Source organism: Chrysemys picta, chromosome 13, assembly GCF_011386835.1.
Source record: "Chrysemys picta bellii isolate R12L10 chromosome 13, ASM1138683v2, whole genome shotgun sequence".
In the NCBI taxonomy this organism is placed as follows: Eukaryota; Metazoa; Chordata; order Testudines; family Emydidae; genus Chrysemys; species Chrysemys picta.
Window position 1 is genome coordinate 38454430 of NC_088803.1, and position 18625 is coordinate 38473054.

The 18625-nt window shown below is 53.6% G+C and overlaps 1 long non-coding RNA gene across 1 annotated transcript; it reads right to left on the reverse strand.

Annotated features, from left to right (window-relative positions):
• Nucleotides 1–201: 201 nt before the first annotated feature.
• On the reverse strand, nt 202–1642 carry LOC135975341 (uncharacterized). Its single transcript, XR_010592272.1, has 3 exons — nt 1431–1642; nt 506–611; nt 202–297 (listed from the first exon to the last, which is right to left on the reverse strand). It is a non-coding gene; the product is annotated as an uncharacterized LOC135975341 (long non-coding RNA).
• Nucleotides 1643–18625: the final 16983 nt, after the last annotated feature.

Below are 18625 nucleotides of genomic sequence, written 5' to 3' on the forward strand. Positions count from 1 at the left end.
TAGTGCTCAACACAACCAGGCAGAGCTCTGGCTTGAAGTCCCAGCTCCTTCCTCTGTCCTTTAAGGAGGAAGGGCCTGACACTGCATTGCACTGACTGCCCTGACCAAGGATGCCCACTGGGGGCTCAGCTAGGAGGACAGACTGGAAAATGGATCTAAGAGTGAAGGTAAAATTGCCCCCACCCCTCTCATTGGGCTCACCTCCAAGATGTACTGGAGCCTGTCGGTGTCTGGGGACTCTGCCAGCAGGTTCCCCAGCATGGCGTCCAGGTGGTCTGGCAAGACCCTAGGCAGATCCTGAAAGCAAGGGAGAGCCGTGGGTCAGAGTTAGGGAAACTGGGGCTACACCTGCCACAGGATGGGAAGTGGGGTCTCTGGGAAGCACTGGTGAGACCCCCAAACACATATCCTGGCCTCTCTCATTCACATCCCACTGCAGGCAATTAGCAAGGATTCATGGCAGGATGACAGCTGGCTCTTCAATCCATGACTTTAGCTGATCTACCTGCACTTGGGTGGTGTCCTTCTCCATGCCCAGGGTGAAGACGGCGTGCAGGGCAGCTCGGAGGAGGTGGGTCTCCAGCTCTGGCTCCAGGGCAGGTGTCATGGTGCTGGCAAGAGAGAGGAGCCGGCATTAGACTGTGCAGTGCGGGGATGGGACTGGCACCAACATGCAGGTGAAACTGCAGGGAAATAGGCACAGGCTGGCGAGAATGGAAACTGAGGCACCGAGCCAGGGAATGACAAGGCCAAGGTTTCTCAGACAGACAGTGGCAGGGCAGGAATAGCACCTGTTCCCTGGACCCTGCTGCCCCTCCTGTATCTGATCCTGGGTGTGAGCCTCTCCCCAAAGCCGTTGCAATGTTACTAGAGTGAAAAGAACAGCCCAGCCAGGAGAGAGTGAACCTTCCCCACACCTCTGCCAGAGGAGCCACCCTTGGGCGGTGACCTGGGAGTGGGAGGGGCAGTGACTCCCAACCCTGGGCCTGAGCAGCACTGGGGTTAGGGGAACCGGGCCGGAGGGTCTCGGTACCTGAGGTTGCCCACAGCAATCAGGGAGTTAGCGAGGACGGCGCTGGGTGGAGAGTTATCAGGCAGCTTCTTAATGAGCTCCTGTGAGACCCAACGGAGACAAAGGAGCGTGTGAGATTCGGGCCACACTGACACTTCTCAGTGAGGAGATTACACAGCCAGGGCCCCACACAGCCAGCAGGATCCCCCCACCTGCCCCCCGCTCCTCCGATTCCTGCCCAATAGTGACCACTCTCCGAGTTTCTCCCGTCTCTTCTCCCCAGTCTTCAGCCCCAGCAATCCCTGCCCTCTGCTGCCCCTCCAGCACCAACAATCCCCCATCCATTGGCCTGGGGAGACCCCTGCCCCTCCCATGTCTCTGTCTTTCCTCCAGCTACTGGGCACCGTGTCTCGCTCACCACAATCCTCTCCGCCACAGCCGCCTTGCAGCAGTGCGGCTCCACTGTGTCCTGCCCTCTCTGCTGTGCAGCGAGACGCGGGGTGGATGGCGTGCAGGAACACGAGCTGCTGGGCCTCCTCCTGCACCCACCAGGAGTGGGGTTAGGGGAGAGAGAGCCAGTTAGCCAGGGACCTCCCTGCCCCCACACAGCAGCTGCAGGACTCAGGCCTGAATGGGGGATAGTGGGGACCCGCCCATTGTCCAAATCACCCACCACTCCACCACAAGCAGGGTCAGGAACTGGGACAGTGCCTGTGGGGGGAGGAGACCCGGCTGGTGTGTGACAGACACCCCCACCTCTGGGGTCCCAGATCATGGAAGAGAAAGGTCCCCATTAGGGCTGGTGGATCATCAGGGACAAGACCCTCTGCAGGGGGTCAGGTGCTGGGAAGGGGCAGGACAGTCTCGGTTCCAGCACAGCTGGGGTACGTTTGTACCTTTTCTCCGCCTTGGAGCTGCTCTCGGCTGTTATTGAGAGCAGCCTCCTCTGTGGCCACATCCACCCATTCCTCCTCCTCGTCCCCTGAGTCCCTGGCGGTCCCTGCACCAGGGAGAGAAGGGGACAGGGTGACGCCTGCTGCCACTTGGGGGAAGGACAGGGGCACGATGGGGCAATGTGTCCTCTTCCCACCTCCGGGACCCAGGGCAGATCGGGCCCCACACTCCCCCCTCTCAGTGATGCCTTCAGCCCCCAACTCCTTCAGGAGCCCATAGCAAAGAGACCCCCCCACGCTGTCCTGGACTCCCTGGGAGGTGCCTCCCCCCAACTGGAGCACCAAGGACCAAAGTGGCAGCATCTAGTGTTAGTGGGGTTCATGTGGCTCAAGCCAGACCCCTGGGCTGGGGACCCGCCCCCATAGCACTGATTGAGGGCCTGGGCCCAGGGTGTTCACAGCCCCGCCCTCACCCCTCTCTGAGCCCAGCCTGACTCCTCACCTAGAACAAAGCAGAGGCGCCCATCGGCCTCGCTGCTGCCCGAGTCCCAGGCACTGCTGCTGTCCCATGGGGAGCGGGCCGAGCTGCTGGTGGTGGGACAGGGATCCTCCACCTCCTGCCCTGGGGAGGCTGGAAGGTCCTCAGTGACCGGGCAGGGCGATGCCTCCTGCTGGGAATCAGGGCTGAGCTCCTGGGGCCGCTGCTGCCCACACAACATGCCCCAGAGTCACCCTGCCCGGCTCCCCTCCTGCGCTGGGTCCTGCCTTTCCAGCCGCAGCCCGGCCCAGCTCCATTTCGACCTGGCCTCTCCCACCTCGGCGCCTGCGCTGGGAGCGGGTTTTCTCCGCCAGAAGGCTGGGCACTCCCACCTCCTGGCCTGGCCGGGAGCTCCTTCCCCGCCAGTGGGGACGGAGGAGCCGCTGTGCTCCTGGGGAAGATGGCAGCTGCTTCCCTCAGGCTCTGGGGCCACCTGCAGAGCCTTCTTCCTGAACATCCTCAGGAGCCTGGCCATCCTGGAACCGAGCGGGGAGCGGGCGTGAGTCTGGGGTCAAGGCAGCCTCTGACTAACCAGCCTGTTTGGTCCCTCCCCATCCCTGCCCCAGCCAGAGCAGCTCCTCCTCCCACCATAGGGGTGCATGTAATGCAATCTACACGCACTGGCAGGAGTTCATTGCATGATCTGCTTCCTGCTGTTTGGTTCTGGGCTGTTGGAGTACGGGCTTGCAAGCATCTGTGATTCTAAGGGACAAAATCCCAGGTGGGGAATAAAATTCGACCACCTTAAGCTAGTGTTTTCCATGCCTAGAATTCAGCTGGCGCCAGATGCATAAGACTGAACAGGTTCCAAACCTCTCGGAGGCTCTTACCTTCTAAACAGGGATGTCTGTTTTCTAGTAAAATCAGGAAAAACAAAAGAGAAAACTCAAAAGAGGTTCCTCCTGGCGCTCATATACGTGAACCTAAATACTCTCTCAGTCCTCAAAGAGAGAGACCTCGAGAAGGAGACTTGCTGAAGCAAAGCTACAGGGGACTCTGAGGTTTCCCTGGCCCTGCGCCCCTGTCCTGCCTGGCTGATGTCAGCATCTCTCTGTGAGGTCACCACCTCCCCAGCACCTTTGACCAATAGGCTGAGGTCCTGCAAAAGGCCTTTGTGATGTCACTGCCACACCCACCCCTCCCCTGCAGTGCTAATGTTCTGCCACAGGCCAGACACTTTGGAGGTTTGAGCTACTCCCTGTGGATCACCCCGCTCAATGAGTGTTCATTCTAGGAAGCAAGCCGGCTAGACAGTAAAACATCACAAGCTGCTCCCAATACTACACTCGGTTTCTCAGAAATGAGTAGACTTTATGGGCAGAAGAGACAGTTAGAGCATCTAATCTGACCCCCTGCATATCACAGGCCTCCTGTCTACCACAATAGCTACTGTTGGGGTAAACACATTCCAGAAAGGCATCTAGTCTTTATTAAAGGACATCAAGAGATGGAGAATCCACCACTTTCCTTGGTAGCTTCTTCCTGTGGTCAATCATCCTCGCTGTTGAATATTTGTGCCTTATTTGTCATAGGAATTTGTCTCTTTTCACCTTCCAGCCATTCCCAAACCTCAGCCAGTATTTGTAGGTGACAAATCTCATGAATTGTCACAGATTGCGGTGTTACTAGAGGAGGTTTTGGAATTAACTGATAAGTCACTGGGACCAGATGGCATTCACCCAAGAGTTCTGAAAGAACTCAGATGTGAAATTGCGGAACTACTAATTATGGTTTGTAACTTGTCCTTTAAATCAGCTTCTGTATCCATGACTGGAAGATAGCTAATGTAACGCCAATATTTAAAAAGGGCACTATTGGTGATCCCGGCAATTACGGACCAGTAAGTCTAATGTCAGTACCGGGCAAATTAGTTGAAACAATTGTAAAGAATAAAATTGTCAGACACATAGAAGAACATAAATTGTTGGGCAAAAGTCAACATAGTTTAGGTAAAGGGAAATCGTGGCTTACTAATCTATTAGAGTTCTTTGAAGGGGTCAACAAACATGTGGACAAGGGGGATCCAGTGGATATAGTGTACTTAGATTTCCAGAAAGCATTTGACAAGGTCCCTCACCAAAGGGTCTTATGTAAATTAAGTTGTCATGGGATAAGAGGGAAGATCCTTTCATGAATTGAGAACTGGTTAAAAGAAAGGGAACAAAGGGAAGGAATAAATGGTAAATTTTCAGAATGGAGAGGGGTAACTAGTGGTGTTCCCCAAGGGTCAGTCCTAGGACCAATGCTATTCAACTTATTCATAAATGATCTGGAGAAAGGGGTAAAAAGTGAGGTGGCAAAGTTTGCAGATGATACTAAAGTGCTCAAGATAGTTAAGACCAAAGCAGACTGTGAAGAACTTCAAAAAGCTCTCACAAAACTAAGTGATTGGGCAACAAAATGGCAAATGAAATTTAATGTGGACAACGTAAAGTAATGCACATTGGGAAAAATAACCCCAACTATACATACAATATGATGGGGGCTAATTTAGCTACAACGAATCAGGAAAAAGATCTTGGAGTCATCGTGGATAGTTCTCTGAAGACTTCCACGCAGTGTGCAGCGGCAGTCAAAAAAGCAAACAGGATGTTAGGAATCATTAAAAAGGGGATAGAGAATGAGACGGAGAATATCTTATTGCCCTTATATAAATCCATGGTACACCCACATCTTGAATACTGTGTACAGATGTGGTCTCCTCATCTCAAAAAAGATATACTGGCATTAGAAAAGGTTCAGAGAAGGGCAATTAAAATGATTAGAGGTTTGGAAGGGGTCCCATATGAGGAGAGATTAAAGAGGCTAGGACTTTTCAGCTTGGAAAAGAGGAGACTATGGGGGGATATGATAGAGATATATGAAATCATGAGTGATGTGGAGAAAGTGAATAAGGAAAAGTTATTTACTTGTTCCCATAATATAAGAACTCCACTAGTAACCTCCCTCCAGCCTGACAGTTCACCTTTCAGTACGACCCGTTGTAGTCTCCCCTTTAACCAGTTCCTTATCCACCTTTCAATTTTCATATTGATCCTCATCTTTTCCAATTTAGCTAATAATTCCCCATGTGGAACCATATCAAATGCCTTACTGAAATCGAGGTAAATTAGATCCACTGCGTTTCCTTTGTCTAAAAAATCTGTTACCTTCTCAAAGAAGGAGATCAGGTTGGTTTGGCACGATCTACCTTTTGTAAAGCCATGTTGTATTTTGTCCCAATTACCATTGACCTCAATGTCCTTAACTACTTTCTCCTTCAAAACATTTTCTGAGACCTTGCATACTACAGATGTCAAACTAACAGGCCTGTAGTTACCCGGATCACGTTTTTTCCCTTTCTTAAAGCTAGGAACTATGTTAGCAATTCTCCAGTCATACGGTACAACCCCTGAGTTTACAGATTCATTAAAAAGTCTTGCTAATGGGTTTGCAATTTCATGTGCCGGTTCTTTTAATATTCTTGGATGAAGATTATCTGGGCCCCCCGATTTAGTCCCATTAAGCTGTTCGAGTTTGACTTCTAACTCAGATGTGGTAATATCTACCTCCATATCCTCATTCCCATTTGTCATCCTACCATTATCCCTAAGCTCCTCATTAGCCTCTGAAAGACTGAGGCAAAGTATTTGTTTAGACATTGGGCCATGTCTAGATTATCCTTAACCTCCACTCCATCCTCAGTGTTTAGTGGTCCCACTTCTTCTTTCTTTATTTTCTTCTGATTGATATGGCTATAAAACCTTTTACTATTGGTTTGAATTCCCTTTGCAAGGTCCAACTCTACATGGCTTTCGGCCTTTCTCACTTTATCCCTACATGTTCTGACCTCAGTAAGGTAGCTTTCCTTGCTGATCACTCCCATCTTCCACTCCTTGTAGGCTTTCTGCTTTTTCTTAATCATCTCTCTGAAATGCTTGCTCATCCAACTTGGTCTACAACTCCTGCCTATGAATTTCCCCCCCTTTCTTGGGATGCAGGCTTCTGATAGTTTCTGCAACTTTGACTTGAAGTAATTCCAGGCCTTCTCCGCCTTTAGATCCACAAGTCCTTCAGTCCAATCCACTTCCCTATCTAATTTCCTTAATTTTTTAAAGTTAGCCCTTTTGAAATCAAAAACCCTAGTCACAGATCTATTTTTGTTTACCCTTCCATTTAGTTTAAACTGAATTAGCTCATGATCGCTCAAACCAAGGCTGTCCCCTACAACCATTTCTTCTAAGAGATCCTCACTACCCACACCAAATCTAAAATGGCATCCCCTCTTGTTGGTTCTTCAACTACTTGGTGAAGGAATCCATCAGCTATCACATCTAGGAAAATCTGAGCCCTATTATATTACTAGCACTTGTCCTCCAGTCTATATCTGGGAAGTTAAAGTCTCCCATGATCACACAATTCCCCATTAGTATTTACTTCATTAAAAACATTAAAGAGGTCTCTATCCCTATCCAAATCAGACTCCTGTTCTAACAGACAGCAAACCCCCCAAAGACAGGGATAGAGCCCAGGAATCGAGATGGTGGGGAAATATCAGTGAAACCGTTTCTGTCCGAAAATCCCATTCAAACTAAACCAGTTTCTTTCTTGAAATCATATCAAGTGGCATGAAAATTCTTTGCAAAAATATTTTGTTGCAAAACAAAAGCATCTTCTGTGTCACAAAAAGAACAGGAGTACGTGTTTGTCTCGTCGCACACAAAGAGGAGACACTTAGATCTCAAAAATTAGATAAGATGTTTCAGTCTGAGCTAAGTAGTTGCTGCTCTTAACAATTGCAACATAATAAAATACAAATAAAATAGACTATTTCAGCCATTCTATTATGTCATAATCTGATCTGAGTAAACATGATAGGACACCTCATCTTATGCACTGCTCCTAGTGACGCTCTCCAATAGATCCCCATCCTCCACCTGTCGGGAGGTAGGTAGGAGCGGATTGTTATCCCTACTTGAAAGAGGGAGAAGCTAAGGCTGAGAAAGGAGAATTGACTTGTCTTAGGTCACACAGCCAGTCCGTGGCAGAGTTGGGAATAGGACCCAAGAGCCCTGATTTTCAAACTAACCATCGGATCTTGAATTTCAGACATTGAATGACCTGAATAAAGTGCTCTCAAGTGAGTTCCAGACCAGCAAGGGTTCATAGTAATTATTCAGCAAGTATTTTAGGAGAACTGGAATGGTAGAGAAAATAATGAACTGCAGAGAAGCAGCAAAATTTGTCGAACATATGACTGGTTATGACTATTTACTTGGTCTTAAAAGAAAACAACAGGGACCTGAGTCTCCTCCCTGTCAATAACGCCCTGCTCAGCCAATCAGGGTAGAGACCGAGGGGCGGGAGGATGAGGGTTCTCACAAGAGAGCCCAAAGGATGGCCCAGGTCACAGCTGGGGATCACTGTCTGAGCACTATTTCAGCCCCACATTTTTCGGTGGACCTCCCACAATGGGAGTTGTAGAGCAACCCCCACGACACACACACACCCCTCCTGGTGGTGGGAGGGGAACAGGGGAACAGACAAAAGAAGTAAGAGATGAAGAGAAAGGAGGGAGGGATGGAGGAAAAGGTAAAAGAAAAAGGACAAACCTTAATGTCCCCAGAGATTCTAAGGGACAAAATCCCAGGTGGGGAATAAAATTTGGCCACCTTAAGCTAGTGTTTTCCATGCCTAAAATTCAGATGGCGCCAGATGCATCAGACTGAACAGGTTCCAAACCTCTCAGAGGCTCTTACCTTCTAAACAGGGACGTCAATTTTCTAGTGAAATCAGGAAAAAGAAAGGAGAAAACTCAAAAGAGGTTCCTCCTGGTGCTCACGTACGTGACCCCTAATACTCTCTCAGACCTCAAAGAGAGATCTCGAGAAGGAGACTTGCTGAAGCAAAGCCACAGGGGTCTCTGAGGTTTCCCTGGCCCTGCGCCCCTGTCCTGCCTGGCTGATGTCAGCATCCCTCTGTGAGGTCACCACTTCCCCTACACCTTTGGCCAATAGACTGATGAGTAGACTTTATGGGCAGAAGAGATAGTTAGAGCATCAAACCTGCATATCACAGGCCTCCTGTCTACCACAATAGCTACTTTTGGGGCAAACACATTCCGGAAAGGCATCTAGTCTTTATTAATGACATCAAGAGATGGAGAATCCACCACTTTCCATGCTAGCTTCTTCCTGTGTTCAATCATCCTCGCTGTTGAATATTTGTGCCTTATTTGTCATAGGAATTTGTCTCTTTTCACCTTCCAGCCATTGGGTCTTGTTCTGCCTTTCTCTGCTCGATTAAAGAGCCCTTTAATACCCAATATTTTCTCTCCATTAAGGCACTTCAACACTTCAGTGAAGTCACCTTTCAATCTTCTTTTGATAAGCTAAACAGGTTGAGCTCTTTCAATAGCTCACTAGAAGGCATTTTTCTCCAGCCCTCAGAACATTTGGTGGCTCTTTGCTGCCCAGCTCCAATTTCTAGGACCATCTTTTTCAAAGGAGGACACCAACACTGGAGGCAGTATTCCAATAGCAGTCTCACTGCTGCTGTGTCACCTCCCTATCCTACTCACGGCTCTGCTCCTACGTCTAATGATGGCTTTAGCCCTGTTCACCACAGCATCACACTGGGAGCTCATGTTGAGTGGCTTTTCCACTCTGGCCCCTAAATCCATTTCAGAGTCACTGCTTTCCTGGATACACGTCCCCATTCTGGAGGTGTGGCCGGCGTGCCTTGTTGCCACGCATAGGACCTTGCATTGGGCTCTGCTCAAACTTGTTTTCTTTGAATGGGTCCAGCTGGCTGAATGAGCCAGATCGCTCTGTATCACTGCTCTTTCCCCATCAGTAATTACCACTCTGCCTGTATTTTGTCACCCCCCAATCTTATCCGCAGTGATTGTATGTTTTCTCCCAATTCATTGATAACAATTATTTTTAAAAATTAGTCCTTGAGAGCTTCTTCAGACCCTTAGTACCCAGGACCTGCTCCCCACAGCACAGTGAGAAATGCTGTCCAGCCCCGCTGGTACATAGGGGAAAAGCACAGAACAAACGTACCTTTAGGAGCTGTGTTGTCCATAGGCTCTGAACAACATGTGGGGGTCAGCAGATTACAAACGCACGACAGACCTGTAGTGTAGACAGGTCCCAACTGTGTCTCGGTTTCCCACCCTGCTCTAAGTTTAGTCACAGCCGCCATGTCTTTTCCGCCATGTCCCTTAACCCCACGTCACTGCAGAAGAGAGATTTTCTGGTAGCCAGCTGGCTCTCCTGCATGTGGATGTCGTTCCAAAAGACGTGTTCTGGCTCAGTCCCATGCTATGGTTGGCTGAAGGAACCACTTGGTCACATTCTAGGCCCTGAGTTATACAGGAGGGGCAACTAGATGCACATAATGGTCCTTTCTGACCTGAACCTCTATCAATCGCTACATTTTCTGCTGCTAGGAAGAGAACTCTGAACCTATTTTCTCTCATTCACTTTCAGTCGGAATAATTTCAATCCAGGCCAAAGGATTTCCTCTTCCATTGTGTCTTCAGCACCTTTGCGAGCAACCAGTTACTGTTACCCACAGGTTTCCAGTTTCAACCTGTCCCAGGGTGAGATGGCCAGGAAAGGGGTTGGAGCTCAACTGCACCTGGCCCAGGTGATGCAGCTCCCTAGGGGGATGGGAATAAGTGTGGGGGTCACGTGACAAGACGCAGCCTGTGACTAGGACCCAGGCCTGCTGAGAGATAGAAGGGCAGCCTGTGCTCAGCCAGGAGAGAGACCCCAAGGGAAGCAGGCATGGGAGGGGCTTGGAGAGTCCTTTAAAGGTCAGGGACAAGCTGGGAAGGGGCCAGGCTGAGCACTAAGGACAAGGCCCTAGGAGGGAAAGACAGGGCAGTTTAGGAGATGGGGCAGATAGTCCAGTTGGTTTCGGCTCCCAGGACCAGACACCCAGAGGTGAAGGTGATTGTCGGGGCTTCTGTCCTTCTTCCCCAGTGTAGATTTGATAGTGGAGAAGACTGATGCCGTAAGGGGGAAGTGAGTTACCCCAAGGTCACCCAGTGAGTTTATATCACGAATGCATACTCGGAAGGATCCAATAGAAACATGGATTTTCCAGTCTCTTCTTTCTAGGAGTCCCCACGGCTAAGGAAAAACCCCTGCTGCCCCTCCCCATTCTGCTCACCTCCAAGATGTGCTGGAGTTTGTCTGTGCTGGGGGGTGCTGTCAGCAGGATCGAGAGCTCGTCATCCATGTTCTCTGGGCAGGCCTTGCTCAGAGCCTGCCAGCGGAGGGAGACCAGGAGTCAGGATTATGGAACCTGTTGTGACACCTGCCAGGATGACAGCAGGCCCTGTAGTCCTTGCCCAAAGCAGCTCTCTGCAGAGGGCCTGGTGCACAGCAGTGTAGGGAACAGCCAAGCTATTAGGGATGGGAGCTGGGCTTCCTGGCAGAGTCCAGCACCCAAAGCCCAGCATCTGCAAGGAAGGGATTCCCTACAGAGGGGCAACATCATCTCCCACACACAGGGAGTCTCCCCCTGACACTTGATTCATCCTATGGCCTGTTCCCATCTCTGCCCACCACACTCCCAACTCAGCAGCTCCAGCTACCGAAGGGAGCACGAACCAGAGGCCTTCCTGCTTCTGGGACAGAGGAGTAGGTTGATGATCTACCGAGGATGTGAGCGTTGGCCTTCCCCATGCCCAGGGTTTAGACTCCATTCAGGGCAGCGCACAGGAACTGCGATTCCTATTCTGGATCTAGTGGCAGCTTCAGTTTGCTGGCAGGAGACTGTACATGAGACCTTGCAGTTGCGGGGGTGACACAGGCACTAACATGTGCATGGGAGTTTGAGCAACAGGGCAGAGGCCTGTGTGGGGCAAGGAGGGCAGGGATTTGGGAAACAAGAGCAGAGGATCAAACCCTTTCTTAATGTGGGTCGGGATAATCCCCATTTCTAAGATAGAGAAAGTGAGGCACCAGGTGGGAGAGTGACCTGGCCAGGATCACGTTACCGCTCAGTGGCAGGACTGCAAACAACCCGTTCCCCGATCTCCTCACTGGACGCTGCTGCCCCTCCTGTATGACCCCTCCAGCCATCCTCGCCCACAGGCCATCCCCACCACTCTCCAATACCAGGCTGTTTCCACAATGGAAGCAGGCTTGTAACAGAGTTCACACACCGATAGGTGCCCCTTCCTTCAAGGCCTGGGGTCACAGATTTCTTGGGCTAGCACGCCCACCAGCAGGTTTTTGGCTGGGAACTCAGCCCTTCGGCCAGGCGACCATCTTTTAGTCCACTCCTTCCTGGGTCGCGCTCATCCCAAACGAAAAGTCAAAAAATGTCTTTAACTGAAACAAGATCCTCTGTCCCTTGGGGGCTTTTCCTCAGCCTGACTTTGGCTCGGCCTGCCCTTGCTGGCCTTGGTAGCCCTTTCTATGGCCCTGTACATAGGGTTACCATTCGTCCGGATTTACCCGGACATGTCCTCCTTTTTGTGCTAAAAATAGCGTCCGGGGGGAATTTGTAAATCACTCAAAATGTCCGGGATTTCCCCCCTCCCCCGGCAGAGCAGAGCGAGCAGCTGGGAGGGCTGCAGGAAAGTCCCGGGCTGGACTCTGGAGCAGCTGTAGAGGAGCCGGATCCGCCCTGCATTCTGAGCCAGGGGCAGCTCTCCCCTGCAGCCCGGTCCGGCAGCACTGTGCAGGGCCAGGGACCGGGTTTTGTTGTGCTGGGGAGCGCAGCCACGTGTCCGGCTCGGCTCGCACAGAGCCCAACACCCTGTTCTGAGCAGCAGGGTAAGGGGACCAGGGGGCAGGAGAAGGGGCAGGGAGGTTCTGGAGGGGGCAGTCAAGAAACGGGGGGGGGGGCTTTTTGGGGGGAGTGGAGAAAGTTTTGGGCAGTCAGGGTACAGGTAGGGGGTAGGGTCCTGAGGGGCAGTTGGGGGGGGTCTTAGGAGGGGGCAGTTAGAGGACAAGGAACAGGGAGTCTTAGGTAGGGGGTGGGGTTCTGGAGGGCAGTTAGGAGCAGGGGTCCCAGGAGGGGGCAGTCAGGGGACAAGGAGCGGGGGGGGTTGGGGGCTGGGAGTTCTAGGGGGGAGCTGTCAGGGGGCAGGAGTGGGGAGAGGGATCGGAGCAGTCAGGAGACAGGGAGCAGAGGGGTTTAGATGGGTTGGGAGTTCTGGTGGGGGCTGTCAGGGGGCAGGAGTGCGGAGAGGGATCGGAGCAGTCAGGGGACAGGGAGCAGAGGGGTTTAGATGGGTTGGGAGTTCTGGGGGGGGGGGCTGTCAGGGGGTGGGGAGTGGTTGGATGGGGCGTGGGAGTCCCAGGGGTCTGTCTGGGGGTGGGGGTGTGGATAAGGGTTGGGGCAGTCAGGGGACAAGAGGCAGGGAGGCTTAGATAGGGAGTGGAGTCCTGGGGGGCAGTTAGGGGCAGGGGTCCCAGGAGGGGGCAGTCAGGGGACAAGGAACGGGGGGAGGGTTGGGGGTTCTGGGGGGGCGGGAAGTGGGAGGGGCAGGGGCGGGGCTAGGGCGGGGCTCCTCCCGTCCTCTTTTTTGCTTGCTGAAATATGGTAACCCTACTGTACATCCCCTTCCTTAGAGACCGTGGGAGAACCAGTCCTACCCTGGATTCTAGGTTCTGCCCCAAGGCCCTGTACCGAACAGCTAGGCCTGCTCCTGTACCTTTGTTGCGGTTTCCCCTGGTTTCCCCTCAGCTGGAGCTCACTCTGTAATCCATTTGGCCTAGCTCCAGGCTTTATAGCCCACAGGCCAAGCCCCCCGTTATATACCCTCCTCCTTAGAACCTGGCCCATGCGGGGGCAAGTTCTATTCTTCTCCAAGCTTCATCCCTCGTCATCTCATCGCTGTCACTGGCTGCGCGCTTGTACAGCCTGTGCGCAGTGTCTGCAGCTCCACTGCATTAGGCCACGCTTGTACACTTTCTCATGCCCTTCTCCCTGGGCTAACCTTCTCAGCACAGCCCAGGCATGCTCTCCTTCTCTGCTCTTTTTGTCCATGGGCATAGCAGACCCTGGGTTGATTTCCCTTTGCAGGATCTCTCACAGGTATTGCTGCTGCTGCGTCTGTAGCTCCACCTGCACTTCCTTCTGCGTCTGTTGGTCTTCTAGGAGCTGCTGGAGAAACCCCTAGATCTGCTTTGGCTGCTTAGCCAGTCCCTGGAACTGAAGTGGGAAATCCAGCGACCAGCTTGGTCCCTTGATACACCTGCTTGGGGGAGGGATAGCTCAGTGGTTTGAGCATTGGCCAGCTAAACCCGGGGTTGTAAGCTCAATCCTTGAGGGGGCCATTTAGGGATCAGGGCAAAAAACTGTCTGGGGATTGGTCCTGCTTTCAGCAGGGGGTTGGACTAGATGACCTCCGGAGGTCCCTTCCAACCCTGATATTCTATGATTCCTTCAGCAACCAAGACTTCCCTCACGGATCACAGGGGGAACTCAATCCTGCCAACTATGCCAATCATAAATGAATCTACTCATCGTTAGGTGCCCCCCGGCGGCCAGGCATGGCATCACAGCCCTCTCGCTGGGCTAGCATCCCCCATCCATGGTCGCTCCAGCACCACGGCAGTTTCTCTGCCTGGTAACTCCGGCCAGGTCACCACCTTTAGTCCACCCTTCTGGGGCCCAGCTTGCCTCACACTAAAAGTCCAAAGAGGTCTTTCCACAGACAGAAGTCCTTCTGTCATCGCTGGGGCACTTGCTCAGCCTGTAACCCCCTTGCTGGGCTTGGGAACCCTCTCCAGGTGCGTGTACGCCACCTCCTCTGGGGCCGGTAGGGGAACCCAGTCCCACCCTGACATTGATAGCAGCTCAGGGCCCTGGACCCAACAGCTAGGTCTGCACCTTTCTCTTTGCTGCACTTTTCCAACCTCTCTTCTCAAGTTCCCCTCCAGGCTTTCCTTGCTGCTCTGAACTTCCTACCTCGTTCTCAATCCTGTTGCTACCCCAGCTGGGCTGTATCACCACTGAAGTCTGGCTCTTTAGGGGGGCGGATATGGTGCCTCTCAGTTCGGGCTCATTCTGTAATCAGCTTTCTGTGAGTGCCAGGGGGCTCCATTTCTCCTTCCACTAGCTCCCCATTTACAGAGAGCCAGAGCAGTACCTGCAGCAGGGAGCAGGAGTTGCTGGTGGCCTCAGAGGCACAGGCCCTGCAGCGCCTCGGGCACCTGGCGCAAGTGCCGCATGATACGGAGCTGGCGCATCACATTGGCCGTGACGTCCTCCTGCTGCAAGGGAACGAGAACCTGTCTGAGACTCAGACGCCTCTGAGGAATCAGGGGGGATTAACGGCCCCTGGAACCAGCAGCATTTCCACCCAGCCCCTGCCCACCTCTGAGGGATGGATTCCCCCTCCTGACCCCCAGGATGGAGTCTTGTTGTCCTTCCTAGTGACCTCCAGTGGCAACCCCCCTCCTTGTACGGGGAGCTCCTGCCACCTCCCCCTCAGTGCCCCTGACAGCTGTTCCACCTCCAATCCACAGCTCAAGTTCTCAGACCCCTCTCCTCCAGCCCCACCCAGGTTGGGTAGGGAGGGGACTGTAGCGGGGGGGGGGGCAGGAGGGATTCTGGCAGCAGTGAAGTGGGATGTGGGGAGGTTGGGACTTTTCCCCAAGTCACCCCAGCCACTAATGCTGAAGCCGCAGGATGGCAGCCCTGGTGAATGGGACGGATCGGCAGCCCCTGCTGACTGAATCCTCCTGTTCTCTCCAGCAGGGCCGGCTTTAGGAAGGGCGGGGCCCAATTCGAACATTTTTGGCGGGGCCCCGGCAGGGATGACTAACAAAAAAAATAATGGAAAAAAAAGCCTTTCATTTCTTCCATGTATTATTTACTTTCCATAACTATATAAATAATAAAATTATATATTATGTACATTGCATCATATATGCTGTTGGTCGGTTATTAATGAGCTCCGTTTCACGAGTGTGGGTCCCCGCCACTCCCTGAGGGTGTGCTAGGGTGACCAGATGTCCTGATTTTATAGGGACAGTCCCGATTTTTGGGTCTTTTTCTTATAGGATCCTATTTATCCCCCACCCCCTGTCCCGATTTTTCACACTTGCTGTCTGGTCACCCTAGTGGTGTGCACATGTGTGGGTCCCAGCTGCTCCCTGCCCCCCTCATTGAAGCAGGTGTGCAGGGTTACTGCCCTGGGAACTGCAGGGCACCAGTGGACATGGGGCTGGCTGGAGGCAGGGCAGGGGCTCACTGGAGGTAGGGTCTGGCTGCAGGCAGGGCAAGGGGTGCGGGGCTAGCTGGAGACAGGGGTGTGTGGGGCTGGCTGGCTTTGGGCAGGGCCGCAGGGGGGTGCAGCAGGGAGGGGTTGCCTGGAGACAGGGCAGGGGGTGCGGCAGAGGCTGACTGTGGGCAGGGGGTGCAGGGCTGGCTGCAGGCAGGGCAGGGGGGCGGGGCTGGTGTGGGCAGAACAGGGGGGGCGGGGCTGGAGGTAGGGCGGGGTGCAGCAGGGGCTGGCTGCGGACAGGGGGTGCAGGGCTGGCTGGAGACGGGGCTGGCTGCGGGCAGGGCGTGCGGGGCTGGTGCGGGGACGGGGTGCAGCAGAGGCAGCTGGAGCCCCGGCCCTTTAAATAACCCCCGAGTCCCCCGCTATCCCAGGGCTCTGGGGGCTATTTAAAGGGCCCAGGGCTCCCCTGCTTCTGTAAATAGCCACGGGAGCCCTGGGGAAGCAGCGGGGCTCCAGCGGCTATTTAAAGGGCCGGGGCGGTAGAGGCAGCGGGAGTCCCGGACTTTTTAAATAGCCCCCAGAGCCCCGCAGCCCTACCCCCTGGGGAAGCCGGGCCACCCTGGTACAGCGCACCGGCTCTTGCCAGTACACCGTACTGGAGCTTGGGCCCGGGGCCCGATTCAGGGGAATTGGTTGAATTGGCCTAAAGCCGGCGCTGGTGGGGGTATGGCCACAGAGTCGCAGGGAGGGGAACCCTGAGGTGTGGGGGCTGGGTGGGTACTGGGAGTTCCTCCTGAAGGGACGGGGGTTGGCCAAGGTCACTTAGCCCCGGGGTGTGGGAGGGGGACTGGCTGAGGGCACTCAGAGCCCCAGGAAGTTGGGGGGGGGGCTGAGGGGAGGGACTGGCCAGGGGCACTCAGAGCTAGGGGGAGGGGCTGTCCGGGCGGGGGCACTCACAGCCCCAGGAGGTGGGTGGGGGAGGGGCACACAGGATTTCAGGAATTTCCTGGCAGTGAAGAGCTGCTGGCGGCAGGGAGGAGCCAGCCGTGACAATCCCCACTTGGGATCCCTGGCTGGGCTAGTGGCTATGGGGGCCCGTGGCCAAGCTGCAGCAGAAGGTGACCTGAAGGAAATGCCTCGGCCTCGGCCTCCTGCTAGGAAGGGCCTGGGCCAGACAATGACCCACCGCGCAGTGTCCCAGCTCCCTGCCCCACACCCAGGGCCGGCTTTAGGAAGTGTGGGGCCCGATTCGAACAGTTTTGACAGGGCCCCCACAGGGATGACTAAAAAAAAAAACCCGTAAAAAAAAACCCACGTGGGGCTTGTACTCACCAGGCGGTGCTCCTAGACTTTGGTGGCGGTTCCTTCACTCGCTCCAGGTCTTTGGCGGCACTGAAGGACCAGCCACCAAAGTGCCGCCAAAGTCCTGGAGCACCGCTGGGTGAGTAAAAATTAAAAAGGCGCCTCTAGCCAGGGAAGGGATTCTCTGCCACTTGCCCCCCACTCTGGGCGGCACTGCCACTGGGTGCGGGGCCCTCTTAGGCGCAGGGCCCGATTCGGGGGAATTGGTGGAATTGGCCTAAAGCCGGCCCTGCCTGTGTCAAGTCCATTCGGATTCCACGCCCCCCTGCCCTGCCTGCAGCCAGCCCTGGTTAACCCTTTCCCAGAGGAATCCAGAAGCCACTGATTGCAGGCTACATGGTGACCTCTCTCTCAGGTCACTCCCCCATCCTGGAATAGGGGTCGGTGAGTCCTGGACGAACGCCGTTCAGCTGGGAACATGCTCCCCCTTCTCGTGCCGAGGACTACATGAGATGGGTGTAGTGGGCACTCCCGATAAAGGGGACAGTGTGACAGCTGCCTTTCAAATAGGCCCCAGGCATGGGGGGGCCACAGCACCCAATTCCTCAGCCCCCCCAACTTTCTTCGCTGCTTTAACGTACAATCACAACCTGCTCCGCGGACACCTCTGAATCCTGAAAGCCCTAACGCTCCAGGGGAGCAGGCCATGCCCTGCCCTGCCCTGGCTGCCCCGGGTGTTACCTCGGAGGGAATCGTTCCAGATTCCAATGGGTGGCAGGTCCAGGGAAGAGCCTTATCTGGGGGGAGGTTGTACCAGACCCGCCCGACCCAGGCAGGTGTTGTGAGAGGCTACCGGTGTGGTGCTTCTGCTTTCTCCTGTTGATATCACTCGGCTGCGTGCTTGTGTTCCCTCTGTGTGCTGCCCCAGCTATGCGCAGATAGCTGACACAGCAGACCCGACGAGAATCCCCAATAACCACAGAGTCTACTAAGATACAAAGGCACCTCGGCCAGGTTTATTGCGATCTCGGACACAATTGCAGTTCCCTGTAGGTTTCTGAGGCCTGGTCTACACTACGGGTTTAGGTCGACTTTAGCGGCGTTAAACCGAATTAAGCCTGGACACGTCCACACAACGAAGCCCTTTCTTTCGACTTAAAGGGTCCATTCAGGGCATACTACGAGAAAAGTGCCTCTTGGCAAGGACCCGGCTCAGTGGCGGGACTTTCCACTGCCCCCGTGGCCGGACAAAGACACCACCCCAGGGACACATTCTTATACACAGGTACAAACAAGTTACACATCACTCCTGACGTATTGAGGTGCAACCCCTCTACGTAGCAAGGTACAACCCCTCTATGCAGTAAGGGGCCGCCTCGCACCTTGTACCTGTTGGTTCGATCAAAACATCTCTATCCATCATTTTACCCTTTTGCCCCTGTCATTGGGATGGGTCGGTCTGTTCCATGTTATCTGTGGAATGTTCCCGTATGGTATGTCTTGGTACCATGTTTATACTATAACTATGCTAAATGAATATGTATTTCTGCAACATCAGCCCTTTCCTTGCCAACTTCTGTGAGCAGGGCCTGCCTCTTGCTCACAGCTTAACTTTGCTTTTTATGCTAGCAAAGTCTTGACCATTACTTTAGTTAGGGTTACCATATTTTGTGCCTCCAAATGGAGGACACTCCCCG